Raw genomic sequence first — 14,946 nt, forward strand, 5'->3', positions numbered from 1 at the left:
ATATCTCTTTTTTAAGAACTTATTTTAAAATAATTATTATTTTATAATTCATAGACAACAAAATATAGGATGAAAGATAAGTAATGCAGAATCACAACTGTGTAACTTAGAAAATATAAGTATAGTTCCCAGCTTTTCAAGACATATTTTTTTCTATTCTACAATTTTAAATGACTTCACCCCAAGTACTTTACATATATGCCCATCTTGTTGGTCCAGATTACAGGCATACACAGTAAGTGTTTTTTCCTGTATATAATTTATTGTAAGCAAAGAAGCCAATATAGCTGCCATCTGTTTTGGCCACTTCTCATCTTTTTTTTGACATATAAACAATGATTTAGTGAACAAATGAATGATGGACTTATTTAATATTATAGATAGGTCTGTAAAAATTCATTGTCATGGTGAAAATATACACAAATTACGTTTCAACAACATTCATTTGGGATCAAAGTTGCAGTAGATGTTACCTTTCTCTTGTATTTGTTGCACCTATTTTGTTATACCTGACTAGGTGAATTCATGTTTTTAAAGTTAATTTTCTTTCAGAAATTACTAGCTATTTAAACCTTTTAGAATTAGGTAAGAAGAATAAGGGAACAAAAATGTAACCTTTTCCAAAGGGTTAAATAAGGCATAACTGTATTATGCTAATTTTTAAAATGCCATAAGAAATTAAAGTACTTTGGTTAACTAAATTCTAAATAACTTTATTTATATTTATTTAAGTTGTGAAAAATTAATTTTTCCTTTCATCATAATAAAAAATTAAAGAGAGTATATTAGTTTCCTGTGGCTGACATAATAAATCATCAAAAACTGGGTGGCTTAAAACAACAGAAATTATTTTCTCACAGTTCTGGAGGCCACAAGTCAGAAATTAAGGTGACATCAGGCCCACACTACTACTAGAGATTTGAGGGGAGATTCCATTTCTTGCATCTTCCAGCTTCTGGTGAGTGTCAGCATGCCCTGATTTGTGGCTGCATCAATACAATCCCTGCATCTGTCTGCACACAGCCCTCTCTTCTGTCTGTGTCTTCTCCTCTTTTGTCTCTTAATAGGGCACCATTTATTTGATTTAGAGCTCATTCAGAAATATTTTATCTCAGGATCCTTAATTATATACACAAAGACCCTTTTCCTAAGTAAAATAACAGTCATAGAATTTGGTGATTAGCACATAGATATTTCTTTTGGGGACCACTATTTAGCCCACTATAGAAAGTATCCACCGAATGTACATATAGGAATAGCATCTGATAATCTCAACATTTAGAGGTCCAGGTTGTGAAGAAGTAGCCATACATAGAAAGAGATAAATATCATTCAATAATCTAATAGGTCCATCTATATTCCTTTTCTCCTTCAAGTCATTGTTTCTGATAAGAGTAGTGGAGATGATGATGTGTTACCTCAACTTTAAAACTCCCTTGGTAATTCCTAAGACAAGTTTGTTTATTCATGGTTTTATCTAGCATAACTGGGGAAACAACCTGGTTTGACTATCTGACAATAAGTAAAAAGCCTCTTCTGGGAATATTGGTCTTATGCAGTTTACTAGATGGACCCTCACCATTTAACCTTTTCTATAGTTAATATTTTTTGTAATCTTTGAATAAATATTTTGCTAGGTAAAGATTGGGAAGATACTCTAATGTTTTCACCTGGAAGATGTATTATTTCGCATTTGAAATATGTATCTATACTTCATCTGGAATCAACTTTTGCATAGAATAAAACAGAGGCACAGTTTCCCATATGAATACCAAATTTTTCCAGGATTTTTAATCATAAAGTATATTGTTTCTACATGGGATGGAAGCATTGCAATTTAATAAATACAATGATGAAACAGTTGTAGGTTTGTTTCTGGACCACTTATGGGATTCTAATAATCTTATTTGATTTTCTTTAAGCAGTATCTAAATTAATATAACTTCTCACTAGATGACCACATTAAAGTGTAAGTTTTCCAGCCTCTTTTAAAGTGAAGATCGTCTAGGTTTTCCCTATATCATTGTAATTTCATACATAAGCTTAAGAATCAAATTGTCAGTTTTCCCTCATAAAACACGTTGTTTTGATTGTGATGCATTGACTCTAGAGATTTAAAAACTTATAATCTTTTAAAATTGATTTTTCCAACCCATTCATAGGCTATATTTGCTATAGGCCTCCATTTAGTTAGCTCTCCTTTTAGTAAATCTCAATAATGTTTTGTTTTTATTCTGTGTAGAGGTTTTATATATCATTCATGCTTTTAGCTTGATATGTTTTGTATGCTGTTTTCATAGCATAATTTTAACATGTCATTTCCAAAATCTTTGTAGGTATATAGAAATATGATGAATAGCTCTGTATATTATATATATAAATATATATATATATATGTGTGTGCATATGTGAGTATAAATTTTCGTATCCACCAAGCTTGCTGAAATTGTTAAATTATGTGCTTAAGTACAGATTCTTCAGTTTTTTTTATTTACAAATTTATGTTATTTACAAATAACAAGTTATCATTTTTCTTTGCCCTTTGTGCTGATAAGAATGCCAGTGTAGCCTCAAATGGTGTGTTTTATTGAGCATCCTTATTCTACTTTGTATCTCAGAAGGAACAGTTTCAACACTTCAGTCATTCATTACTGAATATGTGTTTACTCTTCTTATTTTTGGTTTTAAATTTTGCTTTTTAAAATAAATACCCTTTATGAGGTTAAGAAAAATCTTCCTAGTTTTCTAAGCAGTTTCAGATGTGGATTAAATTATAGGAAATGATATTCCTGCAGTTACTTATAAACATTTAAATGAATACCATATGTTTTATCTCGTTTATTTTCTTAATATGGTGAATTATATGGCTTGATATTTCCGCATTGCATTTCTTGAAAGCTCATTATTTTGAGATATATTTCCTTTAGTTAGGTTAGTTAGATAGACAGGACAGACAAATGGATTTGTTTTATTCATATTTTGTTTAGCAATTTTAAATCTATGTTGTGAAGGATTAATCTGTATTTTTTTCTTTTTCAGTATTGTTGTCTCACACTGGCATTGAGATATTTATAAACGGACACATGAAACAAATTTGGAACGTTTCTCTCATTTTCTGTTTGCTGGAAGAGTTTGTGTATGATTGGTATTACTTTTCCCTTAACTATCTGGAAATAATCATCAGGTTTTCTTTCACAAACAAATAGGCTTCATCAGTAGCAATGCCCCATTACTAGACTCCCTCAGAAAGATTTTGAACCTACCTTGAAAAAAGGCACAAAAGTCCTTCTTGTTTCCTTAGAAACAGAATTTTCTTGTCCTGCAAATCCTGCAGTTAGCAAATGAAGATCCTTCTGGTAGTTTCTTAGGGGGCACTAGTCCTGTTCTTCCTTCTCACTGCCTGTAGTAACTAGTTTCCTTCAAGATGGTCCATTTACAGAGCAAATTGGACAAACAGTCAATTTAAAATTCCATTTATATTCAAGACATTTCTTTATTGCATAGTTTTATTTCCTTTGGAGCATCTTTAGGAAGTTGAACGTTAAATTAGAAAACAAACAAGTATTATCCCACTATCGTTGGTCACTGCTTAACCTTCATTACTTAGCTTTCATTTTTATGTAGTGGAGTGGGAATTCTAATTTATTTCTATAGAGTACATTACTGCACATTTTAAAATAACCAATTCTTCATGAATATTCTTCTTTAATATTTACAAAAATGGTATATGAACAGCAATTAATCTTGAAGTGTGAAGTGTTATTTCTTTGCAGGTAAATTGCAGGTAAATACACACATTGACATTACCTTCAAAATGTTTAATATTCTGTGCCGCTGACATCATCGTTTTATATTATCTTTATTGTCTATATTATGTGCTGAACATTTTTGTGATATTATTTCTAGAACTAGGAAAAAAAATTCAGAGTGGGATCTGTAAACCACAAAGAAAATTCTAAGCCACCCACCTGACTGAATGGACCCATTTCTCTTGGCCAATAGGATTGTAAAGTCAACCCGAAAAAACAGTTCAGGCCATGACAGCAAGCGGGAGTCAGAAGTGCCTCATTATACCCTCCTCCTTTTGGAATTCAGGAACAACTGACCAGCATTAATATAAAACAGAGACCTTAAGCCTGACAAAACAGACTGCAGCAGTAAGGTATCAAATCCCAACCTGACTCTGGTATAACATCACATGACAGACAGCAGACCTTAAAAGAAATGCAAGTATGTTACCCCAAAATGTATTCCTTTGACATATTTTAGAATGACTCTGCAAAACTGTCTCTTGTAGGGAAAACCTATATTCTATAGACCATCTCCTCCCACTTCCAAGTCTTTTCTTGATCCCGGAGAGATTTAGCTAAGTCTGGCACCATATAAGGCCTGATAAGAAACATTCACCACCTATTCTACATAATAAGAACCTAAGTCTCCACAACCCCTTATCTTAACCCATACACTCCTTTGTATTGATTCCTGGCCTTTGGCTAATAACTAACTCTTTCAACAAATTGCCATTCAGAAAATCTTTGAATTCACCTATGGCCTGCAAGCCTCTGCTTTAAATTGTCCTGTCTAGACTGAACCAATGCATACCATACATATGTTGACTGATGTCTTTTGTCTCCCTAAAACATATAAAACTAACCTATAACCAATAACCTTGGGCACATGTTTTCAGGAAATCTAGAGACTGTGCCTTAGGCTTTGGTCACTAATATTTGGCTCAGAATAAATTTCTTCATATATTTCACAGTGCTTGACTCTTTTTCATGGAAAGATCTGTAGAAAAGGCCTGTGTTTATCTAGAATAAACTCAATACAAATCAAATTAGAGAATCCAAATAAAAGGTTTTTATTTGCATGTGAGTAAACATATCAGTGAATAAACAAACTTCTGAACTAGTCTGCAATTTTTGTGTGTATGTGTATCATGTGTGAGATTGTGTTATTGTTTGTCTATTTGCATCCCTCACATATCTTTTTTAAAAATCCAAAACAAGAGCTGACAACTACAGAAATTAATATCAAGAATATTTTGGCATTTCATTATTAATAAAATGAATGTTTCTTTCAGATGCAAACACTAGTGGGTTTGAAATAGCTCTAAATCATTATAACATTGCTTCTAAAAATCAAGTTGAAGAGGTCAAGTAATATGAATAGAAGATAGGTTGTAATTTTTACATAAACTGTAAAAGAATATTAAGCATCATGAATCATATTGAATATGATATGAACATAGAAAGACCCATGATGGAACAATTGTTATCTGTAGTCCAAACTTTTTCTTAGTAGATCCAAAGAAGGACAGGAGTAAATGGGTACAAAGGTTTAAAGAAAAGTTTTACAGTGTTTCATGGAGATTGGCAGAAAAATTACTTAGTAATAGTGGCATCTCCTTACATTTCAGATGACACAGAACATCTATAAATCTACGTTTAAGAGATGAATTTGTGCTAGCTAAAAAAAAAAAAAAAAATTCTCACTTAAAAATAATTCAAATATCCTTAAAAAAATGACAGGCCAGACATGGTGGTTCATGCCCGTAATCCCAGCACTTTGGGGGCCGAGACAGGTGGATCACTTGAGGCCAGGAGTTCAAGACCAGCCTGGCCAACGTGGCAAACCCTGAGATCGTGCCCTACACTCCCAGCCTGGGTGAGAGAGTGAGACTCCTTTTATAAAATAAAATAAAATAAAATAAAATAAAATAAAATAAAATAAAAAGTTCATTTTTTGTAATATTAACTCACAGATGATTTAACACAGCCAAAATATTAACCCTACTGATACCAACAATTCAAACAGTTCTATTACGTTTTTCAATTCCGACACACAAACATATTAAGAGGAGGGGCGGAGCAAGATGGCCGAATAGGAACAGCTCCAGTCTCCAACTCCCAGTGCCAGCGACACAGAAGACCGGTGATTTCTGCATTTTCAACTGAGGTACTGGGTTCATCTCACTGGGGAGTGCCGGACGATCGGTGCTGGTCAGCTGCTGCAGCCCGACCAGCGAGAGCTGAAGCAGGGCGAGGCATCGCCTCACCTGGGAAGCGCAAGGGGGAAGGGAATCCCATTTCCTAGCCAGGGGAACTGAGACACACAACACCTGGAAAATCGGGTAACTCCCACTCCAATATTGCGCTTTAAGCAAACAGGCACACCAGGAGATCATATCCCACACCTGGCCGGGAGGGTCCCACGCCCACGGAGCCTCCCTCATTGCTAGCACAGCAGTCTGTGATCTACCGGCAAGGCAGCAGCGAGGCTGGGGGAGGGGCGCCCGCCATTGCTGAGGCTTAAGTAGGTAAACAAAGCTGCTGGGAAGCTCGAACTGGGTGGAGCTCACAGCAGCTCAAGGAAACCTGCCTGTCTCTGTAGACTCCACCTCTGGGGACAGGGCACAGCTACACAACAACAACAACAACAACAACAAAGCAGCAGAAAACTCTGCAGACGCAAACGACTCTGTCTGACAGCTTTGAAGAGAGCAGTGGATCTCCCAACACGGAGGCTGAGATCTGAGAAGGGACAGACTGCCTGCTCAAGTGGGTCCCTGACCCCTGAGTAGCCTAACTGGGAGACATCCCCCACTAGGGGCAGTCTGACACCCCACACCTCACAGGGTGGAGTATACCCCTGAGAGGAAGCTTCCAAAGCAAGAATCAGACAGGTACACTCGCTGTTCAGAAATATTCTATCTTCTGCAGCCTCTGCTGCTGATACCCAGGCAAACAGGGTCTGGAGTGGACCTCAAGCAATCTCCAACAGACCTACAGCTGAGGGTCCTGACTGTTAGAAGGAAAACTATCAAACAGGAAGGACACCTACACCAAAACCCCATCAGTACATCACCATCATCAAAGACCAGAGGCAGATAAAACCACAAAGATGGGGAAAAAGCAGGGCAGAAAAGCTGGAAATTCAAAAAATAAGAGCACATCTCCCCCGGCAAAGGAGCGCAGCTCATCGCCAGCAACGGATCAAAGCTGGACGGAAAATGACTTTGACGAGATGAGAGAAGAAGGCTTCAGTCCATCAAATTTCTTAGAGCTAAAGGAGGAATTACGTACCCAGCGCAAAGAAACTAAAAATCTTGAAAAAAAAGTGGAAGAATTGACGGCTAGACTAATTAATGCAGAGAAGGTCATAAACGAAATGAAAGAGATGAAAACCATGACACGAGAAATACGTGACAAATGCACAAGCTTCAGTAACCAACTCGATCAACTGGAAGAAAGAGTATCAGCGATTGAGGATCAAATGAATGAAATGAAGCGAGAAGAGAAACCAAAAGAAAAAAGAAGAAAAAGAAATGAACAAAGCCTGCAAGAAGTATGGGATTATGTAAAAAGACCAAATCTCCGTCTGATTGGGGTGCCTGAAAGTGAGGGGGAAAATGGAACCAAGTTGGAAAACACTCTTCAGGATATCATCCAGGAGAACTTCCCCAACCTAGTAGGGCAGGCCAACATTCAAATCCAGGAAATACAGAGAACGCCACAAAGATACTCCTCGAGAAGAGCAACTCCAAGACACATAATTGCCAGATTCACCAAAGTTGAAATGAAGGAAAAAATCTTAAGGGCAGCCAGAGAGAAAGGTCGGGTTACCCACAAAGGGAAGCCCATCAGACTCACAGCAGATCTCTCGGCAGAAACTCTCCAAGCCAGAAGAGAGTGGGGGCCAATATTCAACATTCTTAAAGAAAAGAATTTTAAACCCAGAATTTCATATCCAGCCAAACTAAGTTTCATAAGTGAAGGAGAAATAAAATCCTTTACAGATAAGCAAATGCTTAGAGATTTTGTCACCACTAGGCCTGCCTTACAAGAGACCCTGAAGGAAGCACTCAACATGGAAAGGAACAACCGGTACCAGCCATTGCAAAAACATGCCAAAATGTAAAGACCATCGAGGCTAGGAAGAAACTGCATCAACTAACGAGCAAAATAACCAGTTAATATCATAATGGCAGGATCAAGTTCACACATAACAATCTTAACCTTAAATGTAAATGGACTAAATGCTCCAATGAAAAGACACAGACTGGCAAACTGGATAAAGAGTCAAGACCCATCAGTCTGCTGTATTCAGGAGACCCATCTCACACACAGAGACATACATAGGCTCAAAATAAAGGGATGGAGGAAGATTTACCAAGCAAATGGAGAACAAAAAAAAGCAGGGGTTGCAATCCTAGTCTCTGATAAAACAGACTTTAAACCATCAAAGATCAAAAGAGACAAAGAAGGCCATTACATAATGGTCAAGGGATCAATTCAACAGGAAGAGCTAACTATCCTAAATATATATATGCACCCAATACAGGAGCACCCAGATTCATAAAGCAAGTCCTTAGAGACTTACAAAGAGACTTAGACTCCCATACAATAATAATGGGAGACTTCAACACTCCACTGTCAACATTAGACAGATCAACGAGACAGAAAGTTAACAAGGATGTCCAGGAATTGAACTCATCTCTGCAGCAAGCAGACCTAATAGACATCTATAGAACTCTCCACCCCAAATCAACAGAATATACATTCTTCTCAGCACCACATCGTACTTACTCCAAAATTGACCATATAATTGGAAGTAAAGCACTCCTCAGCAAATGTACAAGAACAGAAATTATAACAAACTGTCTCTCAGACCACAGTGCAATCAAACTAGAACTCAGGACTAAGAAACTCAATCAAAACCGCTCAACTACATGGAAACTGAACAACCTGCTCCTGAATGACTACTGGGTACATAACGAAATGAAGGCAGAAATAAAGATGTTCTTTGAAACCAATGAGAACAAAGATACAACATACCAGAATCTCTGGGACACATTTAAAGCAGTGTGCAGAGGGAAATTTATAGCACTAAATGCCCACAAGAGAAAGCAGGAAAGATCAAAAATTGACACTCTAACATCGCAATTAAAAGAACTAGAGAAGCAAGAGCAAACACATTCCAAAGCTAGCAGAAGGCAAGAAATAACTAAGATCAGAGCAGAACTGAAGGAGATAGAGACACAAAAAACCCTCCAAAAAATCAATGAATCCAGGAGTTGGTTTTTTGAAAAGATCAACAAAATTGACAGACCACTAGCAAGACTAATAAAGAAGAAAAGAGAGAAGAATCAAATCGACGCAATTAAAAATGATAAAAGGGATATCACCACCGACCCCACAGAAATACAAACTACCATCAGAGAATACTATAAACACCTCTACGCAAATAAACTGGAAAACCTAGAAGAAATGGATAATTTCCTGGACACTTACACTCTTCCAAGACTAAACCAGGAAGAAGTTGAATCCCTGAATAGACCAATAGTAGGCTCTGAAATTGAGGCAATAATTAATAGCCTACCAACCAAAAAAAGTCCAGGACCAGATGGATTCACAGCTGAATTCTACCAGAGGTATAAGGAGGAGTTGGTACCATTCCTTCTGAAACTATTCCAATCAATAGAAAAAGAGGGAATCCTCCCTAACTCATTTTATGAGGCCAACATCATCCTGATACCAAAGCCTGGCAGAGACACAACAAAAAAAGAGAATTTTAGACCAATATCCCTGATGAACATCGATGCAAAAATCCTCAATAAAATACTGGCAAACCGGATTCAACAACACATCAAAAAGCTTATCCACCATGATCAAGTGGGCTTCATCCCTGGGATGCAAGGCTGGTTCAACATTCGCAAATCAATAAACATAATCCAGCATATAAACAGAACCAAAGACAAGAACCACATGATTATCTCAATAGATGCAGAAAAGGCTTTTGACAAAATTCAACAGCCCTTCATGCTAAAAACGCTCAATAAATTCGGTATTGATGGAACGTACCTCAAAATAATAAGAGCTATTTATGACAAACCCACAGCCAATATCATACTGAATGGGCAAAAACTGGAAAAATTCCCTTTGAAAACTGGCACAAGACAGGGATGCCCTCTCTCACCACTCCTATTCAACATAGTGTTGGAAGTTCTGGCTAGGGCAATTAGGCAAGAGAAAGAAATCAGGGGTATTCAGTTAGGAAAAGAAGAAGTCAAATTGTCCCTGTTTGCAGATGACATGATTGTATATTTAGAAAACCCCATTGTCTCAGCCCAAAATCTCCTTAAGCTGATAAGCAACTTCAGCAAAGTCTCAGGATACAAAATTAATGTGCAAAAATCACAAGCATTCTTATACACCAGTAACAGACAAACACAGAGCCAAATCATGAATGAACTTCCATTCACAATTGCTTCAAAGAGAATAAAATACCTAGGAATCCAACTTACAAGGGATGTAAAGGACCTCTTCAAGGAGAACTACAAACCACTGCTCAGTGAAATAAAAGAGGACACAAACAAATGGAAGAACATACCATGCTCATGGATAGGAAGAATCAATATCGTGAAAATGGCCATACTGCCCAAGGTAATTTATAGATTCAATGCCATCCCCATCAAGCTACCAATGAGTTTCTTCACAGAATTGGAAAAAACTGCTTTAAAGTTCATATGGAACCAAAAAAGAGCCCGCATCTCCAAGACAATCCTAAGTCAAAAGAACAAAGCTGGAGGCATCACGCTACCTGACTTCAAACTATACTACAAGGCTACAGTAACCAAAACAGCATGGTACTGGTACCAAAACAGAGATATAGACCAATGGAACAGAACAGAGTCCTCAGAAATAATACCACACATCTACAGCCATCTGATCTTTGACAAACCTGAGAGAAACAAGAAATGGGGAAAGGATTCCCTATTTAATAAATGGTGCTGGGAAAATTGGCTAGCCATAAGTAGAAAGCTGAAACTGGATCCTTTCCTTACTCCTTATACGAAAATTAATTCAAGATGGATTAGAGACTTCAATGTTAGACCTAATACCATAAAAATCCTAGAGGAAAACCTAGGTAGTACCATTCAGGACATAGGCATGGGCAAAGACTTCATGTCTAAAACACCAAAAGCAACGGCAGCAAAAGCTAAAATTGACAAATGGGATCTAATTAAACTAAAGAGCTTCTGCACAGCAAAAGAAACTACCATCAGAGTGAACAGGCAACCTACAGAATGGGAGAAAATTTTTGCAATCTACTCATCTGACAAAGGGCTAATATCCAGAACCTACAAAGAACTCAAACAAATTTACAAGAAAAAAACAAACAACCCCATCAAAAAGTGGGCAAAGGATATGAACAGACATTTCTCAAAAGAGGACATTCATACAGCCAACAGACATATGAAAAAATGCTCATCATCACTGGCCATCAGAGAAATGCAAATCAAAACCACAATGAGATACCATCTCACACCAGTTAGAATGGCGATCATTAAAAAGTCAGGAAACAACAGGTGCTGGAGAGGATGTGGAGAAATAGGAACACTTTTACACTGTTGGTGGGATTGTAAACTAGTTCAACCATTATGGAAAACAGTATGGCGATTCCTCAAGGATCTAGAACTAGATGTACCATATGACCCAGCCATCCCATTACTGGGGATATACCCAAAGGATTATAAATTATGCTGCTATAAAGACACATGCACATGTATGTTTATTGCAGCACTATTCACAATAGCAAAGACTTGGAATCAACCCAAATGTCCATCAGTGACAGATTGGATTAAGAAAATGTGGCACATATACACCATGGAATACTATGCAGCCATAAAAAAGGATGAGTTTGCATCCTTTGTAGGGACATGGATGCAGCTGGAAACCATCATTCTTAGCAAACTATCACAAGAACAGAAAACCAAACACCGCATGTTCTCACTCATAGGTGGGAACTGAACAACGAGATCACTTGGACTCAGGAAGGGGAACATCACACACCGGGGCCTATCATGGGGAGGGGGGAAGGGGGAGGGATTGCATTGGGAGTTATACCTGATGTAAATGACGAGTTGATGGGTGCAGCAGACTAACATGGCACAAGTATACATATGTAACAAACCTGCATGTTATGCACATGTACCCTACAACTTAAAGTATAATAATAATAAATAAATAAATAAATAAATAAATAAAAAATAAAAAATAAAAAAAAAAAAAAAACATATTAAGAGGAAGGGAGTTATCAAGTAGTCAGAACAATGGTCACATCCATGTGGCATACATTTACTAAGATACCAGCAGCATGTGGGTTTCTTTGTGTGAAATAGCATTCAGAGTGACCATCTTTTTTGACCATTAAAATGCAATTCTCTTTTCTAATCACCTAAATTTGTTTGTAAATCAATGTAAAGAATTTAATTTAGGTCAGAGCAGAATAAATTTTTCATAATTTCCATGACTCCAAAAGTAAGTATAAAAGTACTTTCTACCATTAGAAATCTTTAAAATTTTTAAAGAAATAGGGCTTTACAGATACTTAGCAAGTAGTAATGATTTACAACTTTCATTTAATTCATGAGAAGTGTCTAGTACCCAAAGTATAGTAATTTAATCTCTGTAAAGACACATACTATACTTTTTGTAAGGACATTTTTCCTACAAAAAAAAGACGTTAATAACAGCTTGCATTTGTTGAGTGCCTAAAATGATCCAGGCACTGAATCTATTATACTTACCAGTACATCAATCAGACATGGTAACAGTGAATTACAGGTAAAAGACCTGCAAAGCTTATAACCTTTTTAATAAATAATATCTAGATAAACACAATGACAAAAGGGGAGATGAAAATAAGAACACTATAGTTAATTTTAGGCTGTGATACCTATAGATATGAATATGAGTGGTGACAAGGTGATAGGGAGGGAAACATTGTATAATCCACTGGATTTGTTCTCAGTCTCTCAGTGACTGGATCCTGGTCTGCAAAATACATACATATATATGTAAAGGATATATATAGAGAGAGTACATATACATATTATATACATACATAAAAATATATATGGGGGAGAGAGAGAGAAATGTATAAGGATTTTGATCCTTTATGTTTTAACTACTCCATTTCACTATTTTATTTTTTATGAGCTTTCATTTTTAAAACCAAAAGAAACTATTTTATTAATTTTTAATAATTCTCCTGTCACTTGTGACATTAATTCATGTTGCAGTAATTATAACATGATGATTAAGAGTTTGGTATCTGGAGTCAGAATTCCTGCTTTTAAGTCCTGACTTCACTATTTATTAGCTACATGACCCTCAACAAGTTTCCTCATTTGTTACATATGGATAATAGGTTACACTACTAATAATAATTTCACAGAGTTCCTGTGAGGATTAAATCATTCAAAGAAATAGTGCAAGATCAGTAGTTGCCAGGAAACTGGGGGGAGAAGAGGGAAATACATGCATGAAGCAAAAGGGGGTATTTAGGGCAGTGAAACCATTCTATATGATATAACACTGTGTGGATAAATTCATGACACTATACATTTGTCAAAACCATAGTACTGTACAAAACAAAGAACAAAGCCTAATATAAACTATGGGCTTTACTTAATAATAGTGTCAATAGTGGCTCACCAATTGTAACAAATTTATCACACTAATGAGAGATACTAACAATAGGGCAACCTATGTGGGTATGGGGCAAGATGGGAAGAGGGTTCTGTTCAACTTTTCTGTAAACCTAAAACTTCTATATAAATATAATATATTTGTTTTTTTTAAAAAAGGTTTTGAGTGTATCTTCCTATGAAGGACATTGCATTCCTGGAAGATGGAAGATGGGATCATGTTGTTGGAGGATACACTGATGAATGATGATCTTCCCACCTACTGATGGGAACTGTAACCTAACTCAGAATTTTCTTAGTTTCATCTTGTTTCTCCTTTGTGATTGCTCATTACGAACTTTAACAGGGTTTAAGAATAGAAATGTTTGGTTGAACACATTTTCAAGCAGCGTTAGAGAAATCTAATACTTAGAGGAAGACTATGATGCTAATATACTCAATAAAACTAATAAAAAAGAAATCTACAGCCCCAGATGGTTTTCCCGAAGATTTCTATCAAACATTTAAGGAATTATTAATAACATATTATTTCTCTTCCAGAAAAAAGAGGAAAGAACACTTCTTAATTTATTTTATGAACCTAGTATTACCACAATGCCAAAATCAGATAAAGACAGTTAAAAAAGAAAACTACAGATCAATATCTGTTATGCATATAGACTCAAATATCCTTAATTAAAAAATCATGGCTTACATATATATCTAGGAGCATGTATGTGTGTGTGTGTGCGTGTGTGTGTGTGTGTGTATTTATATAGAAAATTATGTACCATGACCAATGTATTCCATGTATTTAAATCCCTGTGTATTCCAGGGATTTAGAGTTGGATTGATAATTGAAATTTAATGTGCTTCATTATTTTAAAGTATAAAACAAAAATCACATGGTCATATCAATTGATCTATAAAAATGATTAAATAATCTCAACACATTTCATTTAAAAAACTGTCAGAAATTTGATAGAAATATCCTCAATTTGATACAACATTCTACAGAATATGTACAGCTATAATCATATTTAATGGTGAAAGACTGGGAACAAGGCAGAGATACCTGTCCTCATCATTGCTATTCAGCATATTATGGACATTGGGCATTATAGATAGCACAATAAAAAAAGGAAAAATATGAGACATCAAGTTTATAAAGACACAAATAAAACTTTTCCTATTACTAGATGACAGGATGATCTGTTAAAAAAAAAAAAATCCAATATCAAAACAACCAAACAAAAGGAAAGAAAGAAATACAACACCTGTAAAATGAGTAAGTGAGTTCAGAGCAAGGGAGTTACAAGACATAAGATCAGTATACAAAAATCAATTTCATTTCTACATACTAACAATGGACAAAGGAAACCAAAATTTAAAATACAAGAATACTTAATATCACTCAATAGAAATGAAATAGGTACAACTCTAACACATATATAGCACTTCTATGCTGAAAT

General features: G+C 35.9%; 1 long non-coding RNA gene across 2 annotated transcripts in view; it reads right to left on the minus strand.

The window, feature by feature from the left end:
• Positions 1 to 14,946, minus strand: part of LOC103885296 — a 90,935-nt gene that overhangs the window by 70,204 nt on the left and 5,785 nt on the right. The window lies entirely within an intron of this gene.

Source organism: Papio anubis, chromosome 5, assembly GCF_008728515.1.
Source record: "Papio anubis isolate 15944 chromosome 5, Panubis1.0, whole genome shotgun sequence".
Classification (NCBI taxonomy): domain Eukaryota; kingdom Metazoa; phylum Chordata; class Mammalia; order Primates; family Cercopithecidae; genus Papio; species Papio anubis.